Source organism: Salmo trutta, chromosome 16 (assembly GCF_901001165.1).
Source record: "Salmo trutta chromosome 16, fSalTru1.1, whole genome shotgun sequence".
Classification (NCBI taxonomy): Eukaryota; Metazoa; Chordata; class Actinopteri; order Salmoniformes; family Salmonidae; genus Salmo; species Salmo trutta.
Window position 1 is genome coordinate 58,486,815 of NC_042972.1, and position 25,217 is coordinate 58,512,031.

A 25,217-nucleotide genomic window follows, 5' to 3' on the forward strand; every position below is an offset into this window, starting at 1 on the left:
TTTTTGTGACGATGAACTGTGATTTTAGTATCTAAATGAGATCATAGTAAATTCTAATACCTTGCCTCGGAACTAACTATGCCCCAGGGAACTCAGAGAGCGTGTCATAAAGATGGGAACGCCCCTTTCTACCCTGGTGTAGAAAACATGTGAGTTAAGAATTTACATACTAGACTAAGTTGACCACGTGCTGCAGCCGAGGTCTAAGACTAGTCGTGACCCCGAAACGCAACACGAGGTTGTTGAAGACCAAGGAAACTACTTAATTAGTAACTGCTGTGAAATCTATATATTCTGATATTCTTTGAGTTCGGGAAATGGTAACTCATTAAATAAACTTTTCTCATGGTGCCCCAAGTTACTGAGTTAATTGTTACATGATTAATTTAATCAAGTAATAATAAACATCGTTAATTATTTGATAAATTGCATGTCATCATATTAACGATAGCAACGTCATGACATATTGCCGCCCTGTGTGAGGAATCTAAGATAAAACTAGGCCTCACTGTTTAGTCCGTAGGAATTGTGTAGCAAGATACTTATACACCAATAGCGCTATAGGCAGGATTATTGTTGAGTGGCTTGTGTATGGTTCTATTTCACCCAGATACTAGTGGACAGAGGTTGCCTCATGTGTTGTATATCTGACGAAAATCAGTGTGTAGGGGATTTACTGAATGCTACGAGCTAGGGCATATGTACCGGCCGATGCAGGCATTCTGAGAAATATACTACTGGGGCCCAACGTAGTGTTATTTTTGTCTCTCGCATTCAAGAGTGAGTAGACTCGGTCATTATTCATTTCTCGAGTGAGGTTATAGGGCCCGCCGATTGAAATTTGAATAGATATTGGCTTGACCAAGCGAGTAATTATCTCTCCGTCTCTCGCGTTTTCAGTAGCGCGAGTAGACCAACGGTGTATTTCTGTGTTTTCAGCGGGTTCCGGTTAACATCACAAAAAATATTGTTGAATGGTTGAACTTGAGACGCCACTTAGTAAACTTGTTCTTTTGTTGGAGGGGACTTCTGATGTGCTGGAAAGTAAGATTCCGCACAAGTGAGACTAAGCATTGCACCAAATGCTAAGCTACCAAGGGGGAGCAGCCATTTTAGTTTTTCCCTTTGTTGAAAGTGAAATCCCACGCCATGTGGGAATTCTGTGTGATTTCAGCTTGTGCTATCAGTGACCTCTGGTGGTGAAGAATCAGCAGTAATTGTTTTTAAATAATTCAGGTTACACTGTATGATACCATTTTAAACTTTCTACATTAACTTAGATAAAGCAACACTTTCAGGTTAATTAAAGTTGAATTCCCAAATAGACTAGACAGGTTAAATTCATCAATAACGTTGATTCATCAATTAAATTTGCTTTTACAAGCTCATTGGTGTCAACGCCCACATTACTGACCCAGTATTGATGGAAGTCCCACCCTTGCTGGAAATCCTGTGATTTCAGCTTGTGCTATCAGTGACCTCTGGTGGTCAATTTGCTTTTGCAAGCTCATTAGAGCCAACTCCCACATTACTGATCTGGTATTGTTAGAAGTTCCGCCTTTGCTAGAATCCAGTGTGACTTCAGCTTTCAGGGATAAGTGACCCCTGGTGGTGATGAATTGCAAGTAATTTATTTATTTTTTATAATTTCTTGTGACAGCAACCATATGCTCACGTTTGTTACAACGGGGGACACTGTATGGTATCCAGCCAATCTCAACTGACTGGATATCATTGTTTCGTTCAATTTAATAAATACGTTTTAAAAAATTATAATAATATATATATATATATATATATATATATTTAACCCTTCCACCACCCCCCCTCTTCGGAGGACAAATATCTTATTTATTTATGTTTTTCTACAGCTTTTTTTCTACATATATATATATATATATATACACATTTTACATACATGGTACTTTTATATATAACAACAATACATTACCAAACAAACTCTTTAATCCCAACCCTCAGCCACTCTCAGCCCATCCCACCTATCATCATAGACTGCCCTTGTTTGGTTTCCATTTGCCATATATTTTTTAATTGTGCTGTGATGTTTTACAAAATGTTTGAATCTTTCTAATCATATATTATTCACAGATTGTGAGCTAAAGATGAAAACCTTTCTTACGAGTATTATTATATTATTTATTGACTGGCTATGGCTTTCCAGATCGCCCAACACTGCTATTTGTATGATGACTCAACGCTATACACGTCAGCTACTACAACGACTGAAATGAATGCAAGACTCAACAAAGAGCTGCAGTTTGTTTCAGAGTTGGTGGCAAGGATAAATTATCCCTAAATATTTCTAAAACTAAAAGCATTGTATTTGGAACAAAACACTCACTAAACCCTAAAACTCAACTAAATGTTGTAATAAATTGAGCAAGTTGAGATGAATAAACTGCTTGGAGTAACACTAAAATGTAAACTGTCATGGTCAAAACATATTGATGCAGTAGTAGCTAAGATGGGGTGAAGTCTGTCAATAATAAAGCGATGCTCTGCCTTCATAACAACACTATCAAGGACTGGACTACTGTCCAGTCCTGTGGTCAGGTGCCACAAAAAGGGACTTTGGAAAATTGCAATTGGCTCAGAACAGGGCAGCACGGCTGGCCCTTGGATGTACACAGAGAGCTAATATTAATAATATGCATGTCAATCTCCCCTGGCTCAAAGTGGAGGAGAGATTGACTTCATCACTACTTTTATTTCAGACCAAGTCAAAGTGTATTTGTCATGTGCACCGAATATACCAAGTGAAGACCTTACAGTGAAATGCTTACTTACAGGCTCTAACCAACAGTGCAATTGTTAAGTAAAAAAAAAGGTATTAGGTGAACAGTAGATAAAGAAATAAAAGAACAGTAAAAAAGACAGTGAAAAATAACAGTAGCGAGGCTATATACAGGCACTGGTTAGTCAGGGTGATTGAAGTAGTATGTACATGTAGGTATGGTTAAAGTGACTATGCATATCTGATAAACAGAGAGTAGCAGCAGCGTAAAAGAGGGGTTGGCGGGACACAATGCAGATAGGCCGGGTAGCCAATGTGCGGGGGCACCGGGTAGTTGGGCTAATTGAGGTAGTATGTACATGAATGCATGAATGTATAGTTAAAGTGACTATGCATATATGATAAACAGAGAGTAGCAGCAGCGTAAAAGAGGGGTGGAGTGGGGTGGGGGGGGGGGCACACAATTCAAATAGTCCGGGTAGCCGTTTGATTACCTGTTCAGGAGTCTTATGGCTTAGGGGTAAAAACTGTTGAGAAGCCTTTTGGTCCTAGACTTGGTGCTCCGGTACCGCTTGCCATGCGGTAGTAGACAGAACAGTCTATGACTGGGGTGGCTGGGGTCTTTGACAATTTTTAGGGCCTTCCTCTGACACCGCCTGGGGTAGAGGTCCTGGATGGCAGGCAGCTTAGCCCCAGTGATGTACTGGGCCATATGCACTACCCTCTTATGAGAGGTGTTGAATGCACCGAGCTGTCTGTCTAAATGAGAGGTTTTGAATGCACCGAGCTGTCTGTCTAAACTACTGGCACACAGCTTGGACACCCATGCATACCCCACAAGACAAGTCACAAGAGGTCTCTTCAAAGTCCCCAAGTCCAGAACAGACTATGGGAGGCACACAGTAATACATAGAGCCATGACTACATGGAACTCTATTCCACATCAAGTAACTGATGCCAGCAGTAGAATCAGATTTAAAAAACAGATTAAAAAAAACACCTTATGGAACAGCGGGGACTGTGAAGCAACACAAACATTGGCACAGACACATGCATACATACACACACACACACAAACACACACATATATGATGATATACGCACTATACATACACATTGATTTAGTACTGTAGATATGTGGTAGTGGTGGAGTAGGGCCTGAGGGTACACAGTGTGTTGTGAAGTCTGTGAATGTATTGTAATGTTTTAAAATTGTATAAACTGCATTAATTTTGCTAGACCCTAGCTAGCTACCTAGAATTACCGTCAAAAGTAGAAAAGTTTTGCAATTTAGTTAACCCTACCCTAACCTAATTTTCCGAACATGTTACGTTATTATCCTAACCTGCTACAAAAAGTCAAATCTGACAGTCATTTTGACAAAAGCTGGATCCCTTCTAGTCTTGATCCTGTGTGTGTTTATCTCAGAAGGGCTGGAAGCGGAAGGGCTGGGGCTGTCCGATGTAAAATAATAGGGGAACTGGGATATTCAACAAGCGTAGGGTGCCGCCTTGACGTCTGAGGGCATAGCCCCTTCATTACGGTCACCTTATGCAGACACATTAAAGCAGCGGTTCCAGACTCTCAAGTCAAGGACGTAGAAAGGCTGGTGTTAGCAAGACTATAAAAACTCAGCCTAATAAATGCAGTTTGAGGGTTCAATAGACTCCTCTTACAGCATACTAAATATGTAGTTCCACAAAATATATAAATGTGCAGCAGGACCGGGTTTGGGAAACCCTGGTCAAGTATGCACCTACAAAAATTCTATGTCATCACTATGTTAATTGATTAAGTGCAGTCAATCATTTAGGATGAAAATATCTAGGTAGCCTAGTCAGCCAAACTTGAATACACACCAAATTTAATCACATTCACATTTTGACCTGCCACATAAATAAATGGGCTTATATAGCTAAATACATGATGTTGTCACATAATTTCCTATGGGCAGAGGGGACAGGGTGCGTAGGCTGCAGGCTACAGTTAGTCAGACTGAAAAATGAACCATATGAGTGCATTCATGGCACACCTCATATGTCAGTAGCAGATGGCTGACTAACGTTTCTCTGAGCTCATCCACAACACCCTCTTGCATTACCTTCTTCTTCATCTTCTCTGTGTGCTACAGCACACAGAAGCTAGGTAGTTACTTGAGTAAAGATACTTCAGATATAACTAGCTAACTTTAGATACCAAAAAAATATAGCAACAGTAAAAAGACAAGGTAAATAGCTAGCTGGCTAACTAGCTAGATAACATGACGAAGGGCTAACGCTAATTCGCTGGTTAGCTAGCAAATGTTAGAATTCCCTTTGGTGGCTAACATGTTCTTGATGTGTTCAATAATTTTAGCTAGTGATGGGACGATTGATACAGGAGCTCCATGCTCCGATGCAGTTTTCAAAGCACTACTGATCTGAAACTTCTTCTTCTTCGATTGTTTCACCGCAGTTGGCATCCAATGTTAATTGTGCATAACCGCCACCAGCTGGACGGGGTATTGAAAGAGAAAATAAAAAATCCATTGCGAGGAAAGAGGGAAATATGACATCATACACAATAAAAAAAATAGACACTTCAACAAACAAAACCCATTAAACTTCTTCAAAAACAGTCCATTCCAAAATACATCCCTACACAGGCTCAGGGGCCTGTGAGGGTGGAACATTCACCGACAGGATTTCTTGCAAGTCCTTGGCAGTGAAATCACGAAGACCCAAAAAACTTTCAGCTGCATTTACAATTGTTATACCCTTGTTTGAACTAGGTATTGAGTTGATTCTTGTTTGAACCAAGTAATGAGTTTATTTGTTATAATTAATTGGTATTATATTTAAAAGATGATTGAATTGCTCCTAAACTGTAATGTTGTTAATGCATTATGCTTTTTGAAGAAATATTTATTTAATGTATAAGTTTGTTTTACTTTGAAGTTAAGTTGTGGCCAATGGGAGTTGACCTGGTTAACTGGAGGCCTGGGAAAAAAGAGAGGGAAAAAGACGTTGATAAAAGGATGGACGTTTTACATTAGGACCGTTGGTGAAGAAAAATTATAAAAGAAGATGACAGAACTAGAACAAAACCCATACCTACTAATACATGAAGGGAAATACCAATTTTATTTTTAAAAGAGTTGTTATAATTTTGTTAACTTAGTAAAGACTGAAGCTACCATCTCGTCGTGGAGGTATTTGCCAGCCTTGAGGTTAGCCTAGCATCGTGTGACACCAGGAGATAATTGCTTGGGAAGCTTAACGAGTTCGTGTTCCCATGGGATATCGGTTACGGCTAAGGAGCACTGTCTGCATGGGTAGCTGTGCTTGCCTTGGACTTTGTGAGGAAACCTGCATGGAACTGCCATACTTTACTGAGGGAATATCTACCAAGGAGTGAGTAACCACAACGTGAGGTGCTTCTTTTTTTTGTTAGCTCCAACGCGCGCCAACGGTTTATTTAAGCAAACTTGAAATAATTTGGACACGGGTTGTGCACAACTCATTGGGGTTTATTATTTTTATTTTTATTTTGATGGTGTCTGAAAGTGTATTTGTTTGAAAATGTTTTAATATACATATGGAACCTTATGTATGTTGCCTTGGTGGAGTCATTGATTGTTTCAATTTAATGCATGGGATAGTTTATCCTGATTCAATAACAGAAACCTATTATCATTTCATCTGAAGTTAATACCCTATTGTCCTAACCCTAGATAGTTTACAATAGGAATTCTTATTGGAGATGTGCTTCTCACCTAACATCCCATGCTGTTGAGATACTCTACATAAGTTAATATTGTGAGAGTCATATTCGAGCCTGGTGAGAGGGTTACACAATGATTCCAATTTTCTCAGACTCCTTCTCCGCTTGTGCTGTACAGTTTATGACCATTGCAATAAATAATACAAAGTCCACCTTTTTATCATGTAACATTTCATGATCCCTCAGTTGATGAGAAACCTTCACTGTTTCTTCCTCACCACTCATTCCTTCCACTCTTCTCACTGCCTCCAGATAGGAGACACGCTGGACACCACTTACTCTTGTCACCTCGGTCTCCTTCACCCAAACAGGGCACTCCAGGAATGTGGGCGTATGTTCGCCACCACAATTGCAGCATTTCACTTAATCTGGCATACGATACTCATCCTGTCCGCACACACTTGACACATTACCAAATCTTCTGCATTTATGACACTGAAGGCTTGTGCACAAACCTCTTACAGGGTATCTCATGAATCCTAACTTTATATGAGAAGGGAGAGACTTTGACAAAGAACAATAGTATGGATGAAGTACGGGTCAGTCGACGTGCACCAACCACTCCATCTATTTCTTTAGTTATATTATCTGCCTTTACGTCTTGCACCACCCCCTTGATAGGGGCCCTGCTTCGAGTATCCATACAGGAAACATTCCACTCCGAATCTTTTTGAATGGGGATGGCTGCTGTTTTACAGGCTCCTAACCAATTGTGCTATTTTGTGTGGTTTTATTTGTGTTGTTTGTAACTTTTTTTTGTAGATAGGAATTCTTATTGGAGATGTCCTTCTCACCTAACATCCCATGCTGTTGAGGCACTCTACATAAGTTAATACTGTGAATCATATTTGAGCCTGGTGAGAGGGTTACACAATGATTCCAATTTTCTCAGACTCCTTCTCCGCTTGTAGATTTCTGCCACAGTCTCTTATGACCGAAAATAGCTTCTGGATATCAGAACAGTGATTACTCACCTCGAACTGGATGAAGATCTTTTCTTTAATTAGTCGGAAGCAAAGGATTTACTGCTACTACCGGACCAGGCCCAAATCCCCGTCATTCGCATGAAGAGACACCGCCGATAAGGGAGATGCAGATCCGGGTGCCTTGTGAGACTCCGTCGGCAAGTAGGTAACCTGCCTCTACCATCCAGGCTATTGGCCAATGTGCAACCATTGGAGAATAAACTGGATGTGCTCTGTTTGCGACTACCCAAAAAATGTAATATCTTATGTTTCACCGAGACGTGGCTGAACGACGACATGGATAATATGTGACTCGTTTCAGGAAACTAGGCATATGTCGCGCGTCACTACTTCACAGGAGTGCCATCTGAAAGTAAACTTTTTTTAATCAAAAACGCATTTTTGCCAAAAAAAACCATGTGAACTTTCATGTGCCTTATTAATGTGAGTCTGGAAGGAGCGTTTACAGTCTAACCAGACACCTAGGTATTTGTAGTAGTCCACATATTCTAAGTCAGAACCGTCCAGAGTAGTGATGCTGGACGGGCGGGCAGGTGCGGGCAGCGATCGGTTGAAGAGCATGCATGTAGTTTTACTTGCATTTAAGAGCAGTTGGAGGCCACGGAAGGAGAGTTGTATGGCATTGAAGCTTGTCTGGAGGTTAGTTTTAACAAAGTGTCCAAAGAAGGGCCAGAAGTATACAGAATGGTGTCGTCTGTGTAGAGGTGGATCACAGAATCACCAGCAGCAAGAGCAACATCATTGATGTATAAAGAGAAAAGAGTTGGCCCGAGAATTGAACCCGGTGGCACCACCATAGAGACTGCCAGAGGTTCGGAAAACAGGTCCTCCGATTTGACACACTGAACTCTATCAGAGAAGTAGTTGGTGAACCAGGCGAGGCAGTCATTTGAGAAACCAAGGCTGTTGAGTCTGCCGATAAGAATGTGGTGATTGACAGAGTTGAAAGCCTTGGCCAGGTCGATGAATACGGGTGCACAGTATTGTCTTTTATCGATGGCGGTTATGATATCGTTTAGGACCTTGAGCGTGGCTGAGGTGCACCCATGACCAGCTCTGAAACCAGATTGCATAGCGGAGAAGGTACGGTGTGATTTGAAATGCTCGGTAATCTGTTTGTTGATTTGGCTTTTGAAGACCTTATAAAGGCATGGTAGGATAGATACAGGTCTGTAGCAGTTTGTGTCTAGAGTGTCTTGGTGGGATCGTTAACTGTTACTTTAATTGCACTTTTAGTTAACTAAAACATGTGAGGAAAAATTAAAGACTTTTCTACACTTACATATAAACATCATACACTGCTTTTCATTGCTGACCAGCAGGTGTCACTAATGTGAATTGTATTAAAAGCTCTGAGTAATTAACTGTTTTTCAGCACAATTTGGTAAAAGCCCCAAAGGCTTCAGAAAGCCTCAGTTTCACATCACAAACTTTAGCTAAATAGTGATTATCTTCATACCTGACATTTTTTATAATATGCACTGAGTGTAGTAGAACAACTTTGCAACAGATGAGTGGTAGCTAGTTTCTGCCAAAAAAGTGGGCGTAACTACGGGGAATTGAGTAGGGGTACGCAGAGTACTTAGACAAAACAAGTATCATAACGGATATGGAGAATTTTCCGAATAAGATGATGACATTAGTATTTTTTGTAATTATCCGCAAATCGGGAAAAAAACACATTTTTTAGCTGCCAGCACGCATCTCTCTTTCACTCAAACAGTGTGAAGCACTGTGTGCTCCAAACAACTATTGGCTAGTTCTTCTGTCTGAAAAGAAACTGGTGGAGTATCCGTTGAACCTGCTGCAATGACTGGATTAGAACAAGCCACTCTCTGTCTGCTCTCATTTCCCCAGACAGACATGCGCTGCCCTTTTCACTCATTCACTCGTCTCAGGGCACAAGTCTCACCCTTCTCCAAACATCATGTATGAATTAGAATCTATAGCTAATCATTGTTGTGCAATCTAGTTATTTTTTGTAGACCTTGCTGAGGCCATACAGTATGGTTGTTTTTGTCTGCCTACTTGGTATTGTTTTGTAGGTCTACTTTGTCTTTAAATTATTAAGGGATAACCATAACCAATCCACGAGGAGTGAAACTGACGTTCCTTTTAGATTTAAAAGTGGTATGGGGAAGTAAACTTTTTCATACTCAGCTACCATTCTTTGCAATAGTCTTCTGAAATAATTTGAAACTTAAAACCTCCATAGGTAGTTTCAAGTCCCCATGAAAAAATTGCTAAATAGTAGTATGTCTCAAAAGTGAGTCATAAGATTATAGTACCTGGCTGAGAAGGAAATGCCTGGGATAGCTTATGGTCTGCCTTTTGCTACCTGTTGTTTATTATATTGTGATTGTCTTGTATATACCGTAAATTACGGACTATAAGCCGCAACTTTTTTCCCACGCTTTGAACTTCGCGGCTTAAACAATGACGCGGCTAATATATGGATTTTTCCCGCTTTCAAATTTGTGTGTCCTGACAGCGTGGAGTATTGTCAAAAAATCCACTATCATCAACGGGTTTCGAAAGGCTGGACTGCTGCGTGTTGAAGAGGGCTCAGCGGGGGATTTGCCTCCGGATGAAAGTGACGAGAGCGACAACGAAAACGATCCAATATCGGATGAAGCAATTCTGAGGCTATTCAACTCCGACACCGAAGGAGATGGTTTCAGTGCACAGGAGGAGGAAGATGGTGACCAATGACTTTCTTGGTAGGCTACTGTTTACTGCTAATTTTTTATTTTTTGTTACAAGCTGTGTTTCGTTAGTCTGTGTAAAGTTCATTTGTTTCAATGTACCGGTAGGCACCTGCGGCTTTTAGACATGTGCGGCTTATTTATGTTCAAAATAATATATATTTTTTTAAATTCAGTGGGTGCGGCTTATATTCAGGTGCGCTTAATAGTCCGGAAATTACGGTATTAGGGATTGATTGTTTTATATAATAAGGGTATGTGAGACAAGGGAGATGTACCTGTCCATAGTTGTTTATTAGGAAAGGAAATTGTACTAATGATCTCATGTTATGAAACAAACATCAATTTAGTCTGTCATTGTCTGTTGCCAGTACAACTGACGACCAACCTTGTTGCATTAACACTTCCCCCTGCCCTCTTTGACAGGACCATAATGGAAATAAGCTGTTAAGCTTTATTGTGTTGTCCTTGATGATTTTCTTAAATTGTATGTGAAGGTGTCAGCGGGCTGGAGCCCCCTAATGTATGTAAACTCAGCAAAAAAAGAAACGTCCTCTCACTGTCAACTACGTTTATTTTCAGCAAACTTAAAACCTGTTGGGGATAGGGGGCAGTATTTGCACGGCCGGTTAAAAAACGTACCCGATTTAATCTGGTTACTACTCCTGCCCAGTAACTAGAATATGCATATAATTGTTTGATTTGGATAGAAAACACCCTAAAGTTTCTAAAACTGTTTGAATGGTGTCTGTGAGTATAACAGAACTCATTTGGCAGGCCAAAACCTGAGAAGATTCCAAACAGGAAGCGCTCTCTCTGACTATTTCTTGGCCTTCTTGATCATCTCTAACCAAAACAGGGGATCTCTGGCATAACGTGACATTTTCTAACGCTCCCATAGTCTCTCAGAAGGCACCAGAACGATGAATGGTGGCTTTGCAGGCCCTGGCTGAAAAACATTAGCGCATTTGGATAGTGGTCGATCTGAGGACAATGAGACTGGAGGCGCATGCACGAGCCGACACCATGTTTACTTTCTCTCTCTTTGAACGAAAACAACGACTCCCGGTCGGAATATCGCTTTTTTACGAGAAAAATCGCATAAAAATTGATTTTAAACAGCGTTTGACATGCTTCGAAGTACGGTAATGGAACATTTTGAAATTTTTTGTCACAAAATGCGTCGGGCGCGTCACCCTTCTTTACCCTTCGGATAGTGTCTTGAACGCAGGAACAAACGCTGCTATTTGGATATAACTATGGATTATTTGGAACCAAACCAACATTTGTGAAGTTGAAGTCCTGGGAGTGCATTCTGACGAAGAACAGCAAAGGTAATCAAACTTTTCTAATAGTAAATCGGAGTTTGGTGAGTACCACACTTGGTGGGTGTCAAAATAGCTAGCCTGTGATGGCCGGGCTATCTACTCAGAATATTGCAAAATGTGCTTTCACCGAAAAGCTATTTTAAAATCGGACATAGCGAGTGCATAAAGGAGTTCTGTATCTATAATTCTTAAAATAATTGTTATGTTTTTTGTGAACGTTTATCGTGAGTAATTTAGGAAATTCACCAGAAGTGTTCGGTGGGAATGCTAGTCACATGCTAGTCACATGCTAATGTAAAAAGCTGTTTTTTGATATAAATATGAACTTGATTGAACAAAATATGCATGTATTGTATAACATAATGTCCTAGGATTGTCATCTGATGAAGATCATCAAAGGTTAGTGCTGCATTTAGCTGTGGTTTGGGTTTATGTGACATTATATGCTAGCTTGAAAAATGGGTGTCTGATTATTTCTGGCTGGGTACTCTGCTGACATAATCTAATGTTTTGCTTTCGTTGTAAAGCCTTTTTGAAATCGGACAGTGTGGTTAGATTAACGAGAGTCTTGTCTTTAAAATGGTGTAAAATAGTCATATGTTTGAGAAATTGAAGTAATAGCATTTCTAAGGTATTTGAATATCGCGCCACGGGATTACACTGGCTGTTGAGTAGGTGGGACGCAAGCATCCCACTGGCCCAGAGAGGTTAACATGAGTAAATATTTGTATGAACATAACAAGATTCAACAACTGAGACATAAACTGAACAAGTTTCACAGACATGACTAATAAATAAATGGAATAATGTGTCCCTGAACAAAGGAGGGGGTCAAAATCAAATGTAACTGTCAGTATCTGGTGTGGCCACCAGCTGCATTAAGCACTGCAGTGCATCTCCTCATGGACAGCACCAGATTTGCCAGTTATTGCTGTGAGATGTTACCCCACTCTTCCACCAAGGCACCTGCAAGTTCCTGGACATTTCTGGGGGGAATGGCCCTAGCCCTCACCCTCCGATCCAACAGGTCCCAGACGTGCTCAATGGGATTGAGATCCGGGCTCTTCGCTGGCCATGTCAGAACACTAACATTCCTGTCTTGCAGGAAATCCCGCACAGAACGAGCAGTATGGCTGGTGGCATTGTCATGCTGGAGGGTCTTGTCAGGATGAGCCTGCAGGAAGGGTACCACATGAGGGAGGAGGATGTCTTCCCTGTAACGCACAGCGTTGAGATTGCCTGCAATGACAACAAGCGCAGTCCGATGATGCTGTGACACACCGCCCCAGACCATGACAGACCCTCCACCTCCAAATCGATCCCGCTCCAGAGTACAGGCCTCGGTGTAACGCTCATTTCCTTCGACGGTAAATGTGAATCCGACCATCACCCCTGGTGAGACAAAACCGCGACTCGTCAGTGAAGAGCACTTTTTGCCAGTCCTGTATGGTCCAGCGACGGTGGGTTTGTGCCCATAGGCGACGTTGTTGCCGGTGATGTCTGGTGAGGACCTGCCTTACAACAGGCCTACAAGCCCTCAGTCCAGCCTCTCTTAGCCTATTGCGGACAGTGTGAGCACTGATGGAGGGATTGTGTGTTCCTGGTGTAACTCGGGCAGTTGTTGTTGCCATCCTGTCCCGCAGGTGTGAGGTTCAGATGTACCGATCCTGTGCAGGTGTTGTTACACGTGGTCTGCCACTGCGAGGACGATCAGCTGTCCGTCCTGTCTCCCTGTAGCGCTGTCTTAGGTATCTCACAGTACAGACGTTGCAATTTATTGCCCTGGCCACATCTGCAGTCCTCATGCCTCCTTGCAGCATGTCTAAGGCACATTCACACAGATGAGAAGGGACCTTGGGCATCTTTCTTTTGGTGTTGTATGTCCCATGGTCCCTCAACTTTGGAACTCTCCATCTTATCTCTCTCTATAAACTAGAGGTCGACTGATTAATCGGAATGTCCGATATTAAATTTGGGTCAATTTCAAGTTTTCATAACAATCAGTATTTTTAGACACCGATTTGCAATTTTAACGGTTCACAATATAAGCTGTACGGATGTACGGATGTGGAATGCGAGTGGAGGAAGCCAGCCGTGCCCAACCAGGTGGCATCAGTGGAGGACCTGTACCCGGCCAAAGACTACAACCCTCTGTCCCGAGAGCCCACAGAGGAGGATCTTCAGTGGCTAAGGAACCGTCTCTGGGGCAGGTTCAGTGGAATGCCATGTCTCCTTGAACCTGAGCTGGAACAACCGCTCTGTACCGCTCTTTCTGTACCAGACATTGTTAAAAACAAGGGCACCTGGGGCATGCAGGCATTCTGGCATGGCGCTGTTGAGGGAGCAGCAGGAGGCTATACAGGAGGCAACAGTTGGACAGCGCACCAACCGCAACTGGCACACCATGAGGAGAGGGAGGTTAACTGTCAGCAATTCTGGAGCAGTGGTTAGGGCCAAGCGTGTTACTCCATTGCTGCTCAAAAAGAGTCCTCAGATCAGTTGTTGGATAGGGTGTCGTCTGTAAAGTGAGGCACAGATAACGAAGAGGAAAGCATCAAGGCATCCAAAATGGCTACAGGTATTGATGTGCTGGAGTCAGGGTTTTGTGTCACAGTATCTGGGATCCTGGGTGCCTCACCAGATGTTCTGGTGGGCACCACAGCAGTGGTGGAGATCAAGTGTCCCTATGATGCAAGGGACCTTACCACTGCACTCTATACTCCTCTGTAAACTGGTCATCTCTGTATACCCGTCGCAAGACCCACTGGTTGACGCTTATTTATAAAACCCTCTTAGGCCTCACTCCCCCGTCTGAGATACCTACTGCAGCCCTCATTCTCCACATATAACACCCGTTCTGCCAGTCACATTCTGTTAAAGGTCCCCAAAGCACACACATCCCTGGGTCGCTCCTCTTTTCAGTTCGCTGCAGCTAGCGACTGGAACGAGCTGCAACAAACACTCAAACTGGACAGTTTTATCTCAATCTCTTCATTCAAAGACTCAATCATGGACACTCTTACTGACAGTTGTGGCTGGTTTGTGTGATGTATTGTTGTCTACCTTCTTGACCTTTGTGCTGTTGACTGTGCCCAATGTCTGTACCATGTTTTGTGCTGCTACCATGTTGTGTTGCTACCATGCTGTATTGTCATGTGCTGCTGCCATGCTATGTTGTCTTAGGTCTCTCTTCATGTAGTGTTGTGTTGTCTCTCTTGCTGTGATGTGTGTTTTGTCCTATATTTATATTGTATTTATTTTTAATCCCAGGCCCCCCCCGTCCCCACAGGAGGCCTTTTTCCTTTTGGTAGGCCGTCATTGTAAATAAGAATTTGTTCTTAACTGACTTGTCTACTTAAATAAAAATACAAAAAATGTAATTAAATTCAAGAGGCAGTGAAGTCGAAGGATTTTCTATATCAAGTCTTACCGCCTCCGTCAAGACCATCCTTACTGGCACCAGGTCCAAGGTCAGCTCCACATCACTGGAAGGGACACCTGCTTCTTCGTTGTGTGGACCTCCTGTCAGTACTGGATTTCAGGGAAGCCTAAGGTTCAAAAATATTCCACATAGTTCATACACACACTAGGCTCCCAGAATAGGTTATATTACATACAAGTTTTGTTCAAAGCAGCCAACTAATGTAATTTAGTTAACTTTGGAATGGGCACAGTGGGAATTGATATCTGTGATGTTCAAATTATTTCTTACCCCCTGTCTTACTTGCTGTAGGTCCCAGTCATCCCTGTCTGTACCTGACATTGTTGAAAAACAAGTGAACAATGAATCATACACAAACAATAGGCTCCTAGAGTAGGCTATATTAAATTCAAGTTTTGTTCAAAGCAGCCAATCACAAAGTCTGGTCTGAGTGCATCTCCTCAGTTTCATTCAGTAGTACAACACAATTTACATTGCATTTTATCATGGGCACAGTGGGAATGTATATCCTTGATGTTTAAATTGTCTTACCACCAGAGTGAGAGTACATCACTTCCAGCAGATCTTGCTGAGGGTGGCATTGATCATTCACTGTTTCAAAGTGGGCTAAGCCTGATGTTCCACATGTCAAGCCTTATGTCTAAAACATGGGGAAAAGCATCTACAAATTAAATGTTTTGCACAATATTGTATCATATTTGATGAGTTACTGACCTGTCTGTTCACAGGCTCGAAGTGTTGTAGTCCTCGCGCTCAGATCACACTGGCACAGGATGTCCATGCACCGAATGGTCTACGAGATGCACTCCTGTTGGACTGGAAAACAAAGAGACATTTGGTCAGTGGTAGGTCTTTTTCAATGCTGTATCATCATCTTTAAGTCTTTATTAAAGACTAATCTCTTCAGCGAAGGTGAACGGAAAGGCACTGGAGCGACGAACCGCCCTTGCAGTTTCTGCCTGGCCGGTTCCCCTCTCCACTGGGAATCTCTGCATCTGACCTTATTACAGAGGCTGAGTCACTGGCTTACTAGTGCTCTTCCATGCCATCCCTAGGAAGGGTGCATCACTTAAGTGGGTTGAGTCACTGACGTGATCTTCCTGTCCGGGTTGGTGCCCCCTCAGGTTTGTGCCGTGTGGGAGAACTTTGTGGACTATACTCAGTCTTGTCTCAGGGTAGTATGGGTAGTACCACCCACCACTGCCACCTGTACACTCTAGTCGGCTGGCCCTCGTTACATATTCGTCGCCAGACCCACTGGCTCCAGGTCATCTACAAGTCTATGCTAAGTAAAGCTCCGCCTTATCTCAGCTCACTGGTCCTGATAACAACACCCACCTGTAGCACGCGCTCCAGCAGGTATATCTCACTGGTCAAAGCCAACACTTCATTTGGCCACCTTTCCTTCCAGTTCTCTGCTGCCAGTGACTGGAACAAATTGCAAAAATCGCTGAAGCTGGAGACTTACATTTCCCTCACCAACTTTAAACATCAGCTGTCTGAGCAGCTAAACGATCGCTGCAGCTGTACATAGTCCATCTGTAAATAGCCCACCCAATCTACCTACCTCATCCCCATATTGTTTTTATTTACTTTGCTGCTCTTTTGCACACCAGTATCACTACTTACACACCATCTGCTCATCTATCACTCCAGTGTTAATCTGCTAAATTGTAATTACTTTGCTACTATGGCCTATTTATTCCCATACATCCTCATGCCATTTGCACACACTGTATATAGACTTTCTTTTTTTCCCCTATTGTGTTATTGACTGTACGCTTGTTTATTCCATGTAACTCTGTTGTTTCTGTCGCACTGCTTTGCTTTATCTTGGCCAGGTCGCAGTTGTAAATGAGAACTTGTTCTCAACTAGCTTACCTGGTTAAATAAAGGTGAAATAAGAAAAATAAAGTTAGTGGTTTGCGGATATCCCTCTAGTGGTGTGGGGGCTGTGCTTTGGCAAAGTGGGTGGGGTCATATCCTGCCTGGTTGGCACTGTCTGGGAGTATTGGACGGGGCCACATTGTCTCCCGACCCCTCCTGTCTCAGCCTCCAGTATCTATGCTGCAATTGTTTGTGTCGGGGGGCTAGGGTCAGTCTGTTATCTGGTGTAATTCTCCTGTCTTATCCGGTGTCCCGTGTGAGTTCAAGTATGCTCCCTCTAATTCTCTCTCTCCCTCCGGAGGACCCTTGACCATGCCTCAGGATGACCTGGCCTGATGACTCCTTGTTGTCCCCAGTCAGGCTGGTCGTGCTGCTGCTCCAGTTTCAACTATTCTGCCTGTGGCTATGGAACCCTGACTTGTTCACCAGATGTGCTACCTTGTCCCGGACCTGCTGTTTTCATTTCTCTCGCTCGCTCTCGCTCGCTCTCTCGCTCTCTACTGCTGTTTCGAACTCTGAAGGCTCGGCTATGAAAAGCCAACTGACATTTACTCCTCGTGCTGACCTGTTGCACCCTCTGTTACACCTCTACAACCCCCGTGATTACTTTTGTTTGACCCTGCTGGTCATCTATGAACGTTTGAACATCTTGACCATGTACCGTTTATAATCTCCACCCGGAACAGTCAGAAGAGGACTGGCCACCCTTCAGAGCCTGGTTCCTCTCTAGGTTTCTTCCTAGGTTCCTGCCTTTCTAGGTAGTTTTTCCTAGCCACCGTGCTCTACATCTGCATTGCTTACGGTTTGGTGTTTTTAGGCTGTGTTTCTGTATAGCACTTTGACATCGGCTGATGTAAAAAGGTCTTTATAAATACATTTGATATCTTTATCTGGAACGAAAACACATTATTTGTCATAACACAAACCCACATTTGACAACGTGACAAGTGATCCCTCAACACCCGATCCCCATGCCTCATTGTTTGTTATTGTTTCCCCAATCAATTTTTTTTTTTTTTTTCTACTGTATTATTGACTGTATGTTGTTTACTCCATGTGTAACTCTGTGTTGTTGTATGTTGTCGAACTGCTTTGCTTTATCTTGGCCAGGTCGCAATTGTAAATGAGAACTTGTTATCAACTTGCCTACCTGGTTAAATAAAGGTGAAATAAATAAAAAAAAAAAAAAAAAAATCAACAGTCTGAATCTTCCTCTTCTGCCATGGTGGATGAGCTACCTTTTCTGGGAAATACAGGGCCATTTCACTTTCCCACTGGAAATTGGCAGCTGCTGACCTGAGTGTTGTCACTGATCAGGACAGTCGAGGGTACTATTTGCCCGAAGAGGTGAAATATTGCAATTAACTGTACGGCTGTAATTCTGATTCGAATTCTCAAAAGAAAAGTGAAAACCCTCAGCCGTGAGGTCAAAGAGGAGGACCAACAGTGATAAACAGAGATTGAAAGGGACTGACATGCAGGGATTGAACATAAGGATTTTGGGCACTGGCCAGCAGACCACAATTTCTACTAGCCCGGGTAACAGTCAGGTCCTAAATCTGTGGCATGCGATGTTTGAATAGGCACAATTTCACTGCTATTTTGGCACATTTTCTACTAACCATTTTACTGCTGTGTCAGGCTAGTTTGGCACATTGTCTACTAGTCCAGTCTGAAAATTACTAGCCTCGGGCTAGCTTAATTTCCATCCCTGCTGACATGTATAAATGACTTCCAGGTCATTTGCTTAGTCATGTACAACAGATGCACTCGAGGAACAAAACCGTGTGTGTTTTGTATGTGGAAACATTGAGTCGGCTTTGTGAGCTAGCCAGCTAGTTAATGTTAGTTCACCGTTTGTGGAGTCACACTTTTCCACGTGGTGACATGCTAGTGTAAAGGACGTCACTCTGCTTGCTTAGCGAGTACAACTTCCTCCCGATTAAGTCCATACCTGCCACGAACTCGGGACCTCTGCCTCAAACACACGAGACCGCCCTCCTCAAGCGTCTTAGCCGATCGCACCACCTTAAAAGCTAGCTAATGAGGTGGCGCAAGCGGGACACTTATGGCTGAGGAGTAAGTTTCACACATCCCCATGTGCTACACTAGCTAATTTTAGCCCACCAGGGCAGGAATATTTAGCTAACGTTTAGCTAGCTAGTTACGTTAGCTCATTGTTAGTGTAGTCAGACTTTTCCCCAGACCCCACATGTTAGCTAGTCCACCAGGGCAGGAATATTTAACGATAGCTAGTTAGTGCTAATCGCTAACATTAGGCACATTCGCTAGCATGTCACCGCTTGGGAAAGACAGATTACACCACGATGACATACGGTGCAACGTTAGCGAATGTAGCCAACCAAGGTGACTAACTAACTAGCCCACCAGGTGATATTTAGATAGCTATATTCCTGCCCTGGTTGGCTAACATTCGCTAGCATGTCAGATTGTGATACCTCACATCTCAAAATAGGACTACTTAATGTTAGATCCCTCACTTCAAAGGCAGTTATAGTCAATGAACTAATCACTGATCATAATCTTGATGTGATTGGCCTGACTGAAACATGGCTTAAGCCTGATGAATTTACTGTGTTAAATGAAGCCTCACCCCCTGGTTACACTAGTGACCATATCCCCCGCGCATCCCGCAAAGGCGGAGGTGCTGCTAACATTTACAATAGCAAATTTCAATTTACAAAAAAAAAACAACAACAACGTTTTCGTCTTTTGAGCTTCTAGTCATGAAATCTATGCAGCCTACTCAATCACTTTTTATAGCTACTGTTTACAGGCCTCCTGGGCCATATGCAGCGTTCCTCACTGAGTTCCCTGAATTCCTATCGGACCTTGTAGTCATCGCAGATAATATTCTAATTTTTGGTGACTTTAATATTCACATGGAAAAGTCCACAGACCCACTCCAAAAGGCTTTCGGAGCCATCATCGACTCAGTGGGTTTTGTCCAACATGTCTCTGGACCTACTCACTGCCACAGTCATACTCTGGACCTAGTTTTGTCCCATGGAATAAATGTTGTGGATCTTAATGTTTTTCCTCATAATCCTGGACTATCGGACCACCATTTTATTACGTTTGCAATCGCAACAAATAATCTGCTCAGACCCCAACCAAGAAGCATTACAAGTCATGCTATAAATTCTCAGACAACCCAAAGATTCCTTGATGCCCTTCCAGACTCCTTCTGCCTACCCAAGGACGTCAGAGGACAAAAATCAGTTAACCACCTAACCGAGGAACTCAATTTAACCTTGCGCAATACCCTAGATGCAGTTGCACCCCTAAAAACTAAAAACATTTGTCATAAGAAACTAGCTCCCTGGTATACAGAAAATACACGAGCTCTGAAGCAAGCTTCCAGATAATTGGAACGGAAATGGCGCCACACCAAACTGGAAGTCTTCCGACTAGCTTGGAAAAACAGTACCGTGCAGTATCGAAGAGCCCTCACTGCTGCTCGATCATCCTATTTTTCCAACTTAATTGAGGAAAATAAGAACAATCCGAAATTTCTTTTTGATACTGTCGCAAAGCTAACTAAAAAGCAGCATTCCCCAGGAGAGGATGGCTCTCACTTCAGCAGTGATGAATTCACAAACTTCTTTGAGGAAAAGATCATGATCTTTAGAAAGCAAATTACGGACTCCTCTTTAAATCTGCGTATTCCTCCAAAGCTCCGTTGTCCTGAGTCTGCACAACCCTGCCAGGACCTAGGATCAAGGGAGACACTAAAGTGTTTTAGTACTATATCTCTTGACACAATGATGAAAATAATCATGGCCTCTAAACCTTCAAGCTGCATACTGGACCCTATTCCAATTAAACTACTGAAAGAGCTGCTTTCTGTGCTTGGCCCTCCTATGTTGAATATAATAAACGGCTCTCTATCCACCGGATGTGTACCAAACTCACTAAAAGTGGCAGTAATAAAGCCTCTCTTGAAAAAGCCAAATCTTGACCCAGAAATTATAAAAAACTATCGGCCTATATCGAATCTTCCATTCCTCTCAAAAATGTTTGAAAAAGCTGTTGCGCAGCAACTCACTGCCTTCCTGAAGACAAACAATGTACACGAAACACTTCAGTCTGGTTTTAGACCCCATCATAGCACTGAGACTGCACTTGTGAAGGTGGTAAATGACCTTTTAATGACGTCAGACCGAGGTTCTGCGTCTGTCCTCGTGCTCCTAGATCTTAGTGCTGCTTTTGATACCATCGATCACCACATTCTTTTGGAGAGATTGGAAACCCAAATTGGTCTACATGGACAAGTTCTGGCCTGGTTTAGGTCTTATTTGTCGGAAAGATATCAGTTTGTATCTGTGAATAGTTTGTCCTCTGACAAATCAACTGTAAATTTCGGTGTTCCTCAAGGTTCCGTTTTAGGACCACTATTGTTTTCACTATATATTTTACCTCTTGGGGATGTCATTCGAAAACATAATGTTAAATTTCACTGCTATGCGGATGACACGCAGCTGTACATTTCAATGAAACATGGTGAAGCCCCAAAATTGCCCTCACTAGAAGCCTGTGTCTCAGACATAAGGAAGTGGATGGCTGCAAACTTTCTACTCTTAAACTCAGACAAAACAGAGATGCTTGTTCTAGGTCCCAAGAAACAAAGAGATCTTCTGTTTAATCTGACAATTAATCTGGATGGTTGTACAGTCGTCTCAAATAAAACTGTGAAGGACCTCGGCGTTACTCTGGACCCTGATCTCTCTTTTGAAGAACATATCAAGACTGTTTCAAGAACAGCTTTTTTCCAACTACGTAACATTGCAAAAATCTGAAACTTTCTGTCCAAAAATGACGCAGAAAAATTAATCCATGCCTTTGTTACTTCTACGTTGGACTACTGCAATGCTCTACTTTCCGGCTACCCGAATAAAGCACTAAATAAACTTCAGTTAGTGCTAAATACGGCTGCTAGAATCCTGACTAGAACCAAAAAATGTGATCATATTACTCCAGTGCTAGCCTCCCTACACTGGCTTCCTGTTAAGGCAAGGGCTGATTTCAAGGTTTTACTGCTAACCTACAAAGCATTACATGGGCTTGCTCCTACCTATCTTTCCGATTTGGTCCTGCCATACATACCTACACGAACGCTACGGTCACAAGACGCGGGCCTCCTAATTGTTCCTAGAATTTCTAAGCAAACAGCTGGAGGCAGGGCTTTCTCGGCTGTGCCGTGGCTGTGCCGTGGCGGAGATCTTTGTGGGCTATACTCGGCCTTGTCCCGGGATGGTATGTTGGTGGTTGGAGATATCCCTCCAGTGGTGTGGAGGCTGTGTTTTGGCAAAGTGGGTGGGGTTATATCCTACCTGTTTGGCCCTGTCTGGGGGTTTCATCGGATGGGGCCACAGTGTCTCCTGACCCCTCCTGTCTCAGGCCCAGTATTTATGCTGCAGTAGTTTGTGTCGGGGGGCTAGGGTCAGTCTGTCACATCTGGAGGATTTCTCATGTCTTTTCCGGTGTCCTGTGTGAATTTAAATATGCTCTCTCTAATTCTCTCTCTCTTTCTTTCTTTCTTTCTTTCTTTCTTTCGTTCTTTCTTTCTCTCTCTCGGAGGACCTGAGCCCTAGGACCATGCCTACCTGGCTTGATGACTCCTTGCTGTCCCCAGTTCACCTGGCCGTGCTGCTGCTCCAGTTCCAACTGTTCTGCCTGCAGCTATGGAACTCTGACCTGTTCACCGGACGTGCTACCTGTCCCAGACCTGTTGTCCCAGACCTGCTGGAACCCTGACCTGTTCACCGGACGTGCTACCTGTCCCAGACCTGCTGTTTTCAACTCTCTAGAGACAGCAGGAGCGGTAGAGATACTCTCAAAGATCGGCTATGAAAAAGCCAACTGACACTTACTCTTGTGTTACTGACTTGTTGCACCCTCGACAACTACTATGATTATTATTATTTGACAATGCTGGTCATTTATGAACGTTTGAACATCTAGGCCATGTGCTGTTATAATCTCCACCCGGCACAGCCAGAAGAGGACTGGCCACCCCTCATAGCCTGGTTCCTCTCTAGGTTTCTTCCTAGGTTTTGGCCTTTCTAGGGAGTTTTTCCTAGCCCCTGCTTCTACACCTGCATTGCTTGCTGTTTGGGGTTTTAGGCTGGGTTTCTGTACAGCACTTTGTGATATCAACTGATGTAAGAAGGGCTATATAAATACATTTGATTTGATGTCACCACATGAAAAAGCATGACTAAACAAACCGTGAGCTAACGTTAACTAGCTGGTTAGCTCACAAAGGACTTGTCAATAATACACTGCTCAAAAAAATAAAGGGAACACTTAAACAACACAATGTAACTCCAAGTCAATCACACTTCTGTGAAATCAAACTGTCCACTTAGGAAGCAACACTGATTGACAATAAATTTCACATGCTGTTGTGCAAATGGAATAGACAACAGGTGGAAATTATAGGCAATTAGCAAGACACCCCCAATAAAGGAGTGGTTCTGCAGGTGGGGACCACAGACTACTTCTCAGTTCCTATGCTTCCTGGCTGATGTTTTGGTCACTTTTGAATGCTGGCGGTGCTTTCACTCTAGTGGTAGCATGAGACAGAGTCTACAACCCACACAAGTGGCTCAGGTAGTGCAGCTCATCCAGGATGGCACATCAATGCGAGCTGTGGCAAGAAGGTTTGCTGTGTCTGTCAGTGTAGTGTCCAGAGCATGGAGGCGCTACCAGGAGACAGGCCAGTACATCAGGAGACGTGGAGGAGGCCGTAGAAGGGCAACAACCCAGCAGCAGGACCGCTACCTCCGCCTTTGTGCAAGGAGGAGCAGGAGGAGCACTGCCAGAGCCCTGCAAAATGACCTCCAGCAGGCCACAAATGTGCATGTGTCTGCTCAAACGGTCAGAAACAGACTCCATGAGGGTGGTATGAGGGCCCGACGTCCATAGGTGGGGGTTGTGCTTACAGCCCAACACCGTGCAGGACGTTTGGCATTTGCCAGAGAACACCAAGATTTGCAAATTCGCCACTGGCGCCCTGTGCTCTTCACAGATGAAAGCAGGTTCACACTGAGCACATGTGACAGACGTGACAGTCTGGAGACGCCGTGGAGAACGTTCTGCTGCCTGCAACATCCTGCAGCATGACCGGTTTGGCGGTGGGTCAGTCATGGTGTGGGGTGGCATTTCTTTGGGGGGCCGCACAGCCCTCCATGTGCTCGCCAGAGGTAGCCTGACTGCCATTAGGTACAGAGATGAGATCCTCAGACCTTTTGTGAGACCATATGTTTGTGCGGTTGACCCTGGGTTCCTCCTAATGCAAGACAATGCTAGACCTCATGTGGCTGGAGTGTGTCATCAGTTCCTGCAAGAGGAAGGCATTGATGCTATGGACTGGCCCGCCCGTTCCCCAGACCTGAATCCAATTGAGCACATCTGGGATATCATGTCTCGCTCCATACACCAACGCCACGTTGCACCACAGACTGTCCAGGAGTTGGCGGATGCTTTAGTCCAGGTCTGAGAGGAGATCCCTCAGGAGACCATCCGCCACCTCATCAGGAGCATGCCCAGGCGTTGTAGGGAGGTCATACAGGCACGTGGAGGCCACACACACTACTGAGCCTCATTTTGACTTGTTTTAAGGACATTACATCAAAGTTGGATCAGCCTGTAGTGTGGTTTTCCACTTTAATTTTGAGTCTGACTCCAAATCCAGACCTCCATGGGTTGATAAATTGGATTTCCATTGATTATTTTTGTGTGATTTTGTTGTCAGCACATTCAACTATGTAAAGAAAAAAGTATTTAATAAGATTATTTCTTTCATTCAGATCTAGGATGTGTTATTTTAGTGTTCCCTTTATTTTTTTGAGCAGTATATAAGGTCACAACAGTCATTATGCTAGCCTACGCTGGTTTTCTTTTTACTTGTAAGGAAGGTATTGTGCATTTTACACGTAACTACAGTTGGTGGTTATCTAGCAAATTTTCTAAAGAATCTAGCTAACCACAAATCTTTTACCTAACCAAAATAGCTTGTCAGCACCTAGGAAACAGGGCTTACCTTATCACACAGCTCCAGCAATGCCTCTTGTATACAGAGGTCAGAAAACTATACAATTCACGTATGCTTATTGGAGTAGTGGCAGTGGTGTAAACTACTAAAGTAAAAATACTTTAAAGTACTAAATTAAGTCGTTTTTTGTATCTGTACTTTACTGTACTATTTATATTTTGGGCAACTTTTACATGTATTTCACTACAGTTCTAAAGAAAATAATGTACTTTTTATTCCATACATTGACACCCAAAAGTACTTACTACATTTCGAATGCTTAGCAGGACAGG

General features: G+C 43.1%; 1 long non-coding RNA gene across 1 annotated transcript in view; it reads right to left on the reverse strand.

Moving 5' to 3' along the window:
* LOC115151110 (uncharacterized) overlaps positions 1–25,217 on the reverse strand; it is a 32,571-nt gene that overhangs the window by 6,811 nt on the left and 543 nt on the right. Inside the window, exons 2-4 of the long non-coding RNA XR_003867215.1 lie at positions 15,693–15,786; positions 15,249–15,292; positions 14,967–15,084 (exon numbers count right to left, since the gene is read on the reverse strand). This is a non-coding gene — a long non-coding RNA (uncharacterized LOC115151110). The remainder of the gene's footprint in view (positions 1–14,966; positions 15,085–15,248; positions 15,293–15,692; positions 15,787–25,217) is intronic.